At 45.8% G+C, this 13,250-nt stretch overlaps 1 long non-coding RNA gene across 1 annotated transcript; it reads left to right on the top strand.

Moving 5' to 3' along the window:
- Positions 1-9,587: 9,587 nt before the first annotated feature.
- On the top strand, positions 9,588-13,021 carry LOC138258651 (uncharacterized). The gene is made up of 2 exons (XR_011198482.1): positions 9,588-9,699; positions 12,113-13,021. It is a non-coding gene; the product is annotated as an uncharacterized lncRNA (long non-coding RNA).
- Positions 13,022-13,250: the final 229 nt, after the last annotated feature.

Here is a 13,250-nt window from a genome sequence, read left to right as displayed (position 1 = left end):
AAATGCAAATGGAAGAAATATTGTTAAACATTAGGCATAGATTGTTGTTTCATGAATACCTGCACACGCTATAGTGTACCCGAGCTAAACTGCAGTCTTTAGAGCTAGGGTGAAGTTAGATGTCGGAGATGGGCTTCAGGCTTTTTCTTTGGGCATGTCCTCCCGTTGTTAGCCACTGGAATCAAATATTCAACAAACTATAATGATGGAGTTGCCCATTCCCCCACCTTTTTTGTGGAATTGTTGGAGTTTGTTAAATAACTGTCAGAAGATGATCAGAAATAGCCTTGCAGTTAGCTAATATGACTGGCAATATGTAGGAGCAAGGGCCCAACTCACATGATGCAGGAATTGTTGACAGTTTTAATACATTCTAACAACGCATTGGATGTGTTGGAAAAGGAATGTACTCCACCTGGTACCCAAGTGTGCTCCCCTGCCCTGAGTGGCCAAATGCATATAAAAATGGTATCCTCACTTTTCATTTTTGGTCCTACCATAGTATTAATTGAGCATGGGCACACGCCTGTCCTTGCCACTACAAGGATTCAGGATCTGTTCTGTGACCTGGAGAGGTGCACCAAGCAAACCACATAGTGAACAGTGTACCACCATCCCTGGTCAAGGTTCATCACTTAAAGCAGTGGTGGCAACATACCATCTTGAATGATGTGTAGCATGACCAGATAATTTTATCTGTATCTTTGAGAATGTGGCTTACTGATCCCTCTCCCGTCATGTACTGCTGTTACGTGGGAACAAGAATCTTTCACTGACATCCTGAGTGAATGTCCAAGGCATGTACGTGTAAGGTGAACCTGTGATACATGTATGGTGGTTGGACTCTCTATGTGTATGAGTCTGTACACTGAAGCCAGTAGGCTGCATTTTGGATGCCCCTTGTTTAGCGTGGTTTAGCGTGTCACAAGATGGAAGTTGAAGATCACTTTACCACACAGAGGAATTGTATTGGCTGTGCTCATGTGGCTGGAGGGCAGAGACCCAGACACTGAAGTGAGGGAGATGGAGAAAGGGCTATCTTTAGAAATTACACAAAGTCTTTGCTAGTAAAGGGCTGCTGATTAGCTCTCAATGAGCACTTTCACTTAGTAAGTGATATGGTTGAAATGTGGGACCGTAGCAATTTTTGTTCAAAGTGAAGAGGTTTCTAGGTCAAGCCTGCCCTTTTATCTGCCCCTGGTTATTGCTTAAGAAAGGCTTATTTCAGCCAGGTGCAAAAAACTCACAAATTGAATGTGCCCATGTTGTGGGTACTCCTGCTGTGATAACTACATTTTACAAAGGATGTGTCTGCAGAGGCAGAGCAGTCCTACAAAGATACTTCAAAGAGAACCACTCCTAACTCTTTATGAATTTTCCAACAGTTGATCTACACCCTGTAATTGGGAATGTGTTTAAAAATAGGATCCAAATCACCACACCTTCTTCTGGTTCCAAGATTTTCTTGATCAAGTAAGGCCAAGCTTCTAAGAGCATTTGAAGAGCTGCTGTAACTAGTGCTAGTGTCTGCCTGACAGCCAGTCTGTCAGAGGTGAAGGGACATTGCCTGAAGTCACCACTTTCTGCAGGAAGAGCTGATGATCTGCCTGATGAAACCTAGAAGCCTTCTTGCCTCCCTGAGAGAGGGGATGGGGTGTTCCTGGCCCTGCTGAAAATGATGCTGTCTATGAAGAAAGTCTCATTGTGTTTTCTGTATAAAAGCACCCAGAGGAACTGATGAAATTAAGAAAGACTTTGAGAAGTTACCCATGCTGAGAAGGGAGCATCTGATCCTTCTGTGCAGAGTTTGAGAATCAGTAGCTAAAACTGGACCAGAGCATGTCAACCAGAGTCCATACAGCAGCCCCCTGCAGGCTGAGAGACTGGTGCTGCAACCACTCACCGGAAGTTCAATGCACCACTGAAGTAGACAGCCACAAACCAGCCTGGTGATCAGAAATGTCTGACCCCTGAAGAGGACTTGGTCTGTAGGGAATAGCTACCATCAGCTGACCCACTAGTTCGCAGGTAGCCCCAGCTCTGAGGGTTGTAACTGCTGGTGCCAGTGGGAGATCCTGCCTGAGCCTGTCTTACAGAGATCATCCTGCACCCAGTAGCCACTGTGGTTGACCTCATAAGAAAAGAAAGCACTCACCACACCAATCGCACAGCCCAGTCGGCTGTCAGGCAACAACTGTTAATCACTGGCCTATCTGGTGACGGGTGCAGATAAAGCCATCACACTTACTTGAGACTGTGTGGTACAAAAGCAAATGTAAAACTTAGAACTGAGTTGCCTACTGAATTTTGAAGAACTGTGAGCAGGCTGTACATAAGCCCAAACTTTGCCTATAGCCTAGCTTAGTAGGGATGTGTTAGAAATGGAGTCTTCAGAAATGGAACCCATGAGACCATGTGCTAAAGTAGGTAACTTAAACAATAGACAAATTCTCAATCTTCGATTTTGAATTACACACTTTTCATACTAGCCTGTTTTTGTCATATATCATGCAATTAGTTTTTAAATTTAAATCTTTTGATAGGAACATTCTCTCAAAACCAAATTTGCAGCTTATATGTGAACTGGGTTGAAACGGCCAGTGGTAAAGTTATATTCATGGTATCTTTTACCTGTAAAGTACTGTTAGAAATGGGGTCTTTGGTTGCCAGTCAGGTTACCTACCCCCTGTCCAAGCAATGACATTCACTCTAGTCAGGGTAAAAGAGAATCACCCTCAGCTAACCCCTACTTACCCCCTCGGTAGCTTGGCAGAGCAGTAGGCTTAACTAGGTGTAAAGTATTTGTACCAACACACAGTAACTTTATGCAAACACTACAAAATGACACAACACCAGTTTAGACAAATAGGAAATATTTATCTAAACAAAACAAGACTAAAATGACAAAAATCCACAATACACAAGTCAAGTTATCAATAAAAATGCAAAAAGAGTCTTTAAGTAGTTTTAAACACACACTAGTGCTGCTAGCGTGAAAATGTACCTGGTGCGTGTCAAAAATAACCCTGCACGGGCGAGTGCGCATCAAAAAGGGCTTGTGAGGCATTGATTCCACTTACGAGTGGAACCGTGTGTCGTTTCTCCTTTCACCTAGTTGGGCGTGTCGTTTCTTCTCTCCGCAGGAGAGCGGTGCGTCGATCCAGTCAGCACTCTCGGGACTGGACAGGCCTTGCGCTGTTTTTCCACGCACAGCGGTACATGAGTCGGAAATCCAGCCGCACGCTGATCCGAGAACCCCGCAGCGCGGGTTGTGATCTCCCAGCCTCCGTCAGCGATTCTGCGCGTCGTTTCTCCTGCTCCGTGCGTCGATTCTTCGGTCGCGTTTCTTGCGAGCGTCGTTTCTCAGCTGCGGAGCTGGGGGTGCGTTGTTTCTGCAGCCACAGATCGGAGTCGCGTCGATCTTTTCCCCACACGGCGCTCTGTGCGTGGATTTCCTTGTCTTTAGACTGCCAGCTTCTTCTTTCAGGGTCCCAGGAGCTGGATGGGCACCACAAGGCAGAATAGGAGGTTCTCCTGAGCGAGATTCTTGAAGCGGGCAGTCTGGTTTCCCAAAGCCAGCATGTAACTGAATACATCCTGGGGGGGTTTACTAGGAGCTTTCTCCAAAGCTTCCTTAACCAGACTCAAAGGTCTCCTCACAGGGTGGCTATAAATCAGCTCAAAGGGACTAAACCCAAGTCCCTTTTGAGGCACCTCCCTGTAGGCGAACAGAAGGCATGGCAAGATGACGTCCCACTTCCGTCTCAAGGGCTCTGACAGGGCCATGATCATGCCTTTCAAGGTGCGGTTGAATCTCTCAACCAGACCATTACTTTGGGGGTCGTAAGGGGTGGTGAACTTGTAGGTTACCCCACACTCCTTCCACAGGGACTTCATATACGTGGATATGAAGTTGGTACCCCTATCAGATACCACTTCCTTGGGAAACCCCATGCAGGTAAAACCCCCCCATCAAAGCACGACCCAACACAGGGGAAGTGATTGATCTCAAAGGAATGGCTTCTGGGTACCGGGGGACATGGTCCACCAAGACCAGGATAAACCTGTTGCCCATGGCTGTCTTGGGATCCAGAAGCCCCACAATGTCAATGCCTACCCTCTCAAAGGGATTACTGACAACAGGCAAAGGCTGGAGGGGAGCTTTACATTTCCTCCCACTCTTGCCATTTGTCTGACAAGACCTGCAATGTGCATCTGAGTGCCTGCGCATTAGGGGCCAGTAAAAGTGGGTGACAAGCCTCTCAAAGGTCTTGTCCTGCCCCAAATGTCCAGCTAAAGGCACATCATGAGCCAACCCCAGTAGGAAGGCCCTGAGGCACTGGGGTACCACAGTACACGGGCTGACCCAGGCTCAGGAACCTTAGGCTTGCTATACAGGAGGTCATGCACCCAATAAATCAGGTGTGATCCTGGCTCCTTGTCAGCCGCCTGGTCTGCAGCCTGCTGCTGCAAACCTTCCAAAGTAGGGCATGTCTTCTGTGCTGCACAGAATGCTTCCCTGGTGGGCCCCCTTCCTGCTGCCACTGCCACAGCTCAGGGACCTCCCCTAGTTCAGCCACCTGTTCCCCTGTAGGCTCCGGGGTGTCACCCTGAGGCTCTGCCTCCTCCCGGACCGTGGGAACTTCTGGGGCTGGTTTCCGGCACCCCTTGCCCTTCCTCTTCTTGGCGGTCCCATGGGCCACTGTTTCAGGCTCCGGGGGCTCTTGATTACCCTGACAGGCTGCCATTGACCGGGTGGATACGCATACCCACCCAGGCAGACCCAACATCTCCAAGTGAGACCTGTGTTCCACCTCCTTCCAAGAACAATCGTCCAGGTCATTGCCTAGCAAACAATCAACAGGCATGGTTGGACTCACAGCTACCTTCAAGGAACCTGAGACCCCCCCATTCAAAGGGAACCTGCACCACTCTGCCCAGGCGCTCTGTGTTGTCCACTACAACTACTTGGTGAAGTACCCAGGAATCTATCTGCTCTTCAGACACCAGCTGACTCCTCACTGTAGTCACACTGGCTCCTGTGTCTCTCAGAGCCTCCACGCTCTGTCCATTAATGGTCACCCACTTCCTGTACTTCTTAGTGTTTTCAGGCACTAGGGTTCTCTGGACCATCTCACTGTCCCCTAGTGAAACAAGGGTAATCTCAGCTGGTTTCCACCTACCTGAAACCAACTCCTCCCCAAGCGCTACACTGGCCAAACCCTGTGATGGTGCACCAGTGGGTGCCGGTGTACTTTTAGGGCATTTGGGGTCCCCCCTCACATGACCCACCTGGTCACATGCATAGCACTTACGTGGGGGACCACCTGCCACAGGCTTCCCTTTGGAGAACCACGGCTTCTTTTCACTGGTGGGTTGGGAATCCTTACCCTGGGAATGAGTTTGGGGCCCTTTAGAGAACTCCCCCTGTTTACCCTTACCCCTCCTTTCTTCTGAGAGGGACCCTGCACACCCTTGGGGTGGTCTCCCCCATACCTCTTTTGGACCCTGATGCTCTCCCAGTGGTCCGTTTCCTGCGCAAGCTTCCTGGGGTCAGTCAGCTTGCTGTCAATCAGGTTCTGGCACAGCTCTGGAAAACATTAACTGTACAAGTGCTCCCAAGCAATCAGATTGTAAAGCCCCTCATACGTACTTACCTTGCTGCCCTTCACCCAACCATCCAGTGACCTGCAATTAGAATCAACACATTCCAACCATGTTTGGGATTCCTTCTTCTTGTAGGACATAAACTTATCCTTGTATTGTTCAGGGGTAAGACCATACCTTGTAAGCAAGGCATCCTTCATGCTAGAGTAGGTGAGACTCTGAGCATCCCCTAAGGCTGTCAGTGTATCCCTCCCCTCTACCTCAAAGTGCTTCCACAGACCCGTCCCCCAATGAGCTTCAGCGACCAGATGCATGTGGAGATCAGACTCATACCCCTTGAACCACAAGTATATGTCATCCTCCCTCTTGTAATCTTTCACAAGGTCTTTAGGAATGTGCACCCTCCTCTCGGGCTGCACTATAGGGTTGCTGCCACCATCTCTACTGGACTGGCTTCTATGATCCATCTCTCTCAAGCTAAGCTCATGAGCCATCGCTAACTTCCTCTCCTCAAGGACTAGCCTTCTTTCTCTGCTCCAATTGTGTGGATTTCCTTGTCTTTAGGCTGCCAGCTTCTCCTTTCAGGGTCCCAGGAACTGGATGGGCACCACAGGGCAGAGTAGGAGTCTCTCCAGAGACTCCAGGTGCTGGCAGAGAGAAGTCTTTGCTATCCCTGAGACTTCAAACAACAGGAGGCAAGCTCTAAATCAAGCCCTTGGAGATTTATTCTCAAGATGGAAGGCACACAAAATCCAGTCTTTGCCCTCTTACTCTGGCAGAAGCAGCAACTGCAGGATAGCTCCACAAAGCGCAGTCACAGGCAGGGCAGCTCTTCTTCTTCAGCTCTTCAGCTCTTCTCCAGGCAGAGGTTCCTCTTGTTTCCAGAAGGGTTTCTCTAAAGTCTGTGGTTTTGGGTGCCCTTCTAATACCCAATTTCCCCTTTGCAATAGGCCTACTTCAAATAAAGTCTCTTTGGAATGTGAGATCCTGCCTTGCCCAGGCCAGGCCCCAGACACTCACAAGGGGGTTGCAGGCTGCATTGTGTGAGGGCAGGCACAGCCCTTTCAGGTGTGAATGAACGCTCCTCCCCTCCCTCCTAGCACAGATGGCTCATCAGGATATGCAGGATACACCCCAGCTCCCTTGTGTCACTGTCTAGTGTGAGATGCAACCAGCCCAACTGTCAAACTGACCCAGACAGGGGATCCGCAAACAGGCAGAGTCACAGAATGGTTTAAGCAAGAAAATGCCCACTTTCTAAAAGTGGCAGTTTCAAACACACAATCTTAAAATCAGCTTTACTAAAAGATGTATTTTTAAATTGTGAGCTCATAGACCCCAAACTCCACATGTCCATCCACTCCCAAAGGGAATCTACACTTTAATCAGATTTAAAGGTTGCCCCCATGTTAACCTATGGGAAGGGACAGGCCTTGCAACAGTGAAAAACGAATTTAGCAATATTTCACTGTCAGGACATATAAAACACATTACTATATGTCCTACCTTAACCATACACTGCACCCTGCCTTTGGGGTTACCTATGGCCTACCTTAGTGGTGTCTTACATGTAAGAAAAGGGAAAGTTTAGGCCTGGCAAGTGGGTACACTTGCCAAGTCGAATTTACAGTTAAAACTGCACACACAGACACTGCAATGGCAGGTCTGAGACATGATTACAGAGCTACTTATGTGGGTGGCAAAACCAGTGCTGCAGGCCCACTCGTAGCATTTGATGTACAGGCCCTGGCACCTCTAGTGCACTTTACTAGGGACTTACTAGTAAAACAAATATGCCAATCATGGATAAACCAATTACAAACACATTTTGTAAAGGAGCGCTTGCACTTTAGCACTGGTTAGCAGTGGTAAAGTGCCCAGAGTAACAAAAACAGTAAAATCAGAGTCCAGCACACATCAACAACCTGGGGAACAGAGGCAAAAAGTTGAGGGAGACCACGCCTAGGATGAAAAGTCTAACAGGATGACAATAGCAGGGTCCTGATCTCAGCAGGATGGAAGAGGGTTAGGTAAGGAAATGGAGTGTAGTATGCTATTATTTTTAGAGCAGCATATGACAAACTTGTATAGTGGGTCAATTGAATTTTGTAATATTTAGTTTTACTTTAAGATTAAAAGTACTTTCTTTTCCTAAAAGAAAAACACTTTTTGGGACATTCTTATTGTGTCTATATGTTGTCTTTCAGATTCTGAGCTCTTGCCACTTCCAAAATACCGACCTGAGAAATCTGTGGCTGCTCACCATTGCTGCCTGAGAGTCAAATGCAGAAATAGTTGTACTTAACCCAGTTTAAACAGCCATAGTAGTTCTGGCCTCAGGACACCAGTGGAAAATACCTCAACCACTGCAATTGGGGTCCAGTAACCCCTTTCTGCCCTGTGCTCCTCCACCCCGGAATGGGGTCTGAAAATACATGTGTGATGCTGTGACAGAGCATATCAGGATTCTGTGACGTTTTGAATCCCCTTCAGGAATAACTGATGCGGAAGGCTGCACCCCATTAGGCACCCAGTTATGCGCAGATGTAAATAGAATGCATATGAGACAAGAAATTGAGTGTAAAGGCAGAGGATTTGTGGTGTTACGGTTTTCCTGGTATGTGGAGAAAATTAGCGGGTGGGCACCTGGCCTTCTGGAAAAGCCATGTAAAATGTTCCATGTCTTTTTATGTATTACTGTATGGACTCATTTTTATACCAGTCTGCATTGTAGAGTTTGTATAGCAAATTGCAAAATAAAGCTTTGAAAAAGCATGGATGAACGGAGGGGAAGGCAGCAGGTAAGAGAATGAGCAGGAACAATGTTAAAGAAGCAAAGAAACAAATTAAAGTGAGCAGCTTTAAAGACTGAGAAAAAAGTTAATTAAGCAATAATAAAGGCCGAAACGAAAGAAGAAAGGAAGGAGAGAAAAAGAAGAAAATTATAAGTATACCAACAAACCCTTTTTCTCCTGAATTTCTAGGAGTTTACAGGGTAGATTCCTTTTTCCCTACATATCACTAGCATAATTCCTAATGCACTGCTGAGAACCTTATTTGTATCTTTTATCAGAACATATAAAATAAGGCCTCCTTATGAGTGGACCAGTGAATAGACCAGATTTTCCCCATTCCTCAGACCAGGGATGGGGAAATCCACCCATTATGAATTGGACCCGGAGGGACCACAAAAAAATAAGGCCTTACCTGTGAATCGCAAATTCTGGGTCCGATTTCCCAGGTAATTCCTCAATTTAGGTTGTTTTTTTGCCCAGAGTGTTTAGCTAATTTTAGAAGCCCAAAATGTGGGTGAAAGAAAAGAGACCTGTGGTGTTTTCACAGATGTCAAATTCTTATGGGACTGGTAAGTCCTTTTACTACGAACCATCAGAATTGAGATGTCATTGAAGGGTTCAAATAAATTGGGTTATTGGTTGAGGAGGGTAGATGCCCAACTCAGACAAAAATCGCAATCCTTGCCAAAGTGAAACACAGAAAGTCACTATATTTACAGGTGCTTAACCCTCCAGTAGCTTGGAACAAAGAACCAGGCTTAACTTATAGGCAATGTGTGTAAAGTATTTATGTAATCCACAAACAGTAATAAAGTGAAAACACAACACAAGAAAAAACTGAAACAATTTAGAAAAATAGAGCGTATTGTAATGAATAAAATTATATCAGAAACAAAAACCTTCAAATCATTTGAACCGGAGATATTCAAATTTAAAGCTTTTCGTGAAAATAACACCTAAAAGCATAAAGTGCCACTCGCAGTCGTGCCAGACAGGTGGACCAGGGGTCACTGTGCGCTGTCATTGCTGTATTGAGAGGTTTGGCTCTTGCATTGCTGGTTGTCCTTGACAAGCCTTACTGGAAGTTTGTATTGGTGGTCATTGTGGTCTGCGGAGACTTGGTGTGAATGGCCTGTTCTCAGTTGCGAGGAGCCCAAACTACAGGTTTTGCCACCTTTTCTTGCAGAGGAACAGACCCTGATACCATACAAGGGTCCAGGCCCTGGGGAGACATCTCTTGGTGATCAGGGGCTTCCACCAGAAGAGGCCAACAGGGTTCAATCAGGACCAATTGCAGGTAGGACTCTGGAGCTTGTTTTGTCCCTGTAGCTCACACAGCCAACTGACCATTGAGTCACTGTGGTTAACCTGGAGTGAATGCAAGCAGATACTTTCTTCTTTCTCAGACAGCAAGGCAGTCCTTGAAGCAGCAGGACAATCTTTCTTCTGTAACTTTCAGGGCAAACAGTGTTGCTGTGGATGTCCAATATTTATATCTGATGCTAGCCTTTGTGTGGTTCTGGAAAGTTCTTCTCCTTTAAAGGATCAAAATTGCCTGGGGTGACAAAAGGCAGAGCAGGCCTGGTGTCATATTCCTTTGTGTGGGCAGGAGGTAAAGCCTTTTGAAGTGTAAGTGGGGCTGACTCCCCCTCCCCCCAGTTACCCTGCCTGAATGGCCCATCCTGGCCACACCTATGCCACACCTGGAAGTAAAAACCAAGCCCCAACAGCTGAGCCATTTACAGTCATGTGTTCCAGGACACTGGCAGAAGGTGCAAATGATTAGGCCAGCTTTCTAAAAGTGGCATTTTCAGAATTATGGCTTGAAATCTGACTTTATCATTAAAGATGATTTTAAATTATAATTAATTTGACCATAAACAACCTTTCTCTACCTGCTCCCAATCCAACGTTATCACTTATTACTTGTATTAGTCAATGGGAGAGATAGGCCTTACAACAGTGAAAACCAACTTTAGGAGTTTTCACTGCTGGGATATGTAAAATGCAAGTCCACATGTCCTACTTTTTACATACAATGCACCCTGCCCTATAAGCCTTTAGGGTCTCCCTTAAGAGTAACTTATATGTATTATAAATAAAGTTTTGGGCCTGGCCAAAGGTTGATTTGCCAGGACTAAATAGTTTGAAACTGCGCTACAGGCTGCAGTGGCAGGCCTAAAACATATTTTAAAAAGCCACATTAGTGGGTGTCCCAGTGAATGCTGTAGGCCCACTAGTAGCATTTAATTTACCAGCCATTAGTACCATTTACTAGGGGCTTACAAGAACATTAAGGCCCTCATTCCGACCCTGGCGGTCATAGACCGCCAGGGCCGCGGGTGACGGAAGCACCAGCAACAGGCTGGCGGTGCTTCCTGGGCCATTCTGACCGCGGCGGTAAAGCCGCGGTCAGAAAACAGGGTCCGGCGGTTTCCCGCCGGATTTCCCCCGGTTGCCCAAATCCGCCATGGCGGCGCTGCAAGCAGCAAGCAGCGCCGCCATGGGGATTCTGACCCCCTTCCCGCCACCCTGTTTCTGGCGGTTTTTACCGCCAGGAACAGGATGGCGGGAACAGGTGTCCTGGGGCCCCTGGGGGCGCCTGCACTGCCCATGCCAATGGCATGGGCAGTGCAGGGGCCCCCTAACAGGGCCCCAGCCTGCTTTTCACTGTCTGCCTAGCAGACAGTGAAAAGCGCGACGGGTGCTACTGCACCCGTCGCACACCTGCAACACCGCCGGCTCCATTTGGAGCCGGCTTCAGTGTTGCAGGCCCCTTTCCCGCTGGGTAGGCGGGCGCTAACTTGGCTAGCGCCCGCCGGCCCAGCAGGAAAGTTGAAATGGCCCCAGCGGTCTTTTGACCGCGGAGCGGCCATATGGCGGTTACCGCATGGCGGGCGGCTACCGCCGTCCGCCGCGGTTAGAATGAGTGCCTAAATGTGCTAATTAGGTGTAAGCCAATTTTAGCAAATTTACCATGTATTAAGGAGAGAGCACAGACTCTTTGCTGAACTTTAGCAGAGAAAAAGTTCACAGACTCCCAATGCAACAAAATGCAGAAGGCAAATATTTGAGGGAGACCCTGCAAAAAGGACCTGATTCCAGAGAGCCATACTTTTTAAGGCATTATGATAAAGCCTCCCGTTCCTAGCTTGGTGGTGATGAAAAAATGACAAAAATTAATGGAGGTTAGAATTTATTAATATTCACCCTTGTGAAAGCTGAATTAATTAACTCTGCATTGATTAGTGACAAGGGATTGACATAAATTATGCTAATATAGAGAAATTGAGTGTTTTGAAAAATGTGCCCACCTAGGTGGCACCTATATTGTGTAAGACATCAATAAAGAAATAATATTAACTGCTTAGAAATAATATGCACATATAGAATTAGAGGTATTAGTCGACCATACTAATGTGCTGGTGAAATGTATTTGCTTAATTTACTAGGCATAGACTAATTATGAAATTATGGACCTGGTTGACAAGGCCTCATGTTAAGCTTCATGGCATAAATACATGTGCGTAAATGTTTTCTGTTTCAAGCAGAGGATTCACACTTATTCTTTGTTCACACAGTGCTGACCAAATAGATGTGTAACTTTACAATGTTAAACTAGTTGATGTCTAAAACTTTCTTGTGAGAACTATCTGCTGTAATGCGATGTACTAGCTACTGATGCATTTGTATCTTTTGTGCATGAGAAGCTGAAGTTCCCAGGACATGACAATGGCTTCACCGACTGGAGTTATGATCACAACCAAAAAGTTACCTGACGAAACTGGTGATGGGAACGGGAGAAGAGAAGCCAATCATCGACGTGTGAAAGATTGTCAAGTTATATCATAGATTTAAGAATTAATGTGTATTGGTTTTACTGTGAATGCACGATGTTCTGAGCAATAACAGTGCAAGAAATTACTTTGTGAATTTGACGTCTTCCGACTGCACATACCAGAAGTAGTGCAGTTCTAGATACCCATCTTCCTAGTTTTTAGCCTCATCATGTAATTATTGCTCTTATTTATTGTTAATGCTATTGCTTAATTTGATGCACTTTCTAAGTTGGTTCAGTTAACTTGGAGCCCAATCATGGCTGAGCCAAACCCCTTCACTTTCCCTCTTACCAACGCTAACCAGACGGATGCCCAACTGACAAAGAAGGCCCTTCTTGCTGATCCATTCAGGAGAGGTATAACAAAATGAAATTGTTTCTGTTATAGATTTTGTTATTTTCTTTTGGTACCAACTGCTATATTTTTAGAGCCATAGTTAGATGTTTTTCCAAATTAACTTTTGTCTAAATTCCTTTTGCATGAAAGCCAAACATGCAATTGCAATTAGAGGGTTAGTGTGTCCATGTTTAACAAATGTTATTTAAAAATGATTGATTTTATTCACCTGTTGAGTCTAGATGTATGTCATTTCTATTGTTCAGATATTGTTATTAATTTGTATGGTAACTCTTGAATGTTTAATGTTAAATGCTTTGGTTAGATTAAGGTTTTTCGCCGCTTTGGTCAGCCTATGTTATTCATATATGTTTATCATTTGGTTTTAAGATTAAGTTACTTGATATTAGCATTGTTAATTGGGAAATAAACTTTCAAACTTGACCCAAAGGTGTGATATTCATGATCACAGGGACCATGGTGCTTAAAGTTTACTGACTCAAAGTTTCTGATTATTGATTTGTTTAACTAAGTTGTATAATTTCTGGTTGGGTCATGAGCAAAATTATGGCCATGGTGGAACACTCTTAGCAGAGTGAAAAGGTCCATCAAACCTGTAACGTGTCCCCATATAAATAAATTACCAAAGACCAAATAAGGCCAGACAGGCTCA

Source organism: Pleurodeles waltl, chromosome 9, assembly GCF_031143425.1.
Source record: "Pleurodeles waltl isolate 20211129_DDA chromosome 9, aPleWal1.hap1.20221129, whole genome shotgun sequence".
Lineage (NCBI taxonomy): Eukaryota > Metazoa > Chordata > Amphibia > Caudata > Salamandridae > Pleurodeles > Pleurodeles waltl.
This window is presented reverse-complemented; position numbering and strand designations above follow the sequence as displayed.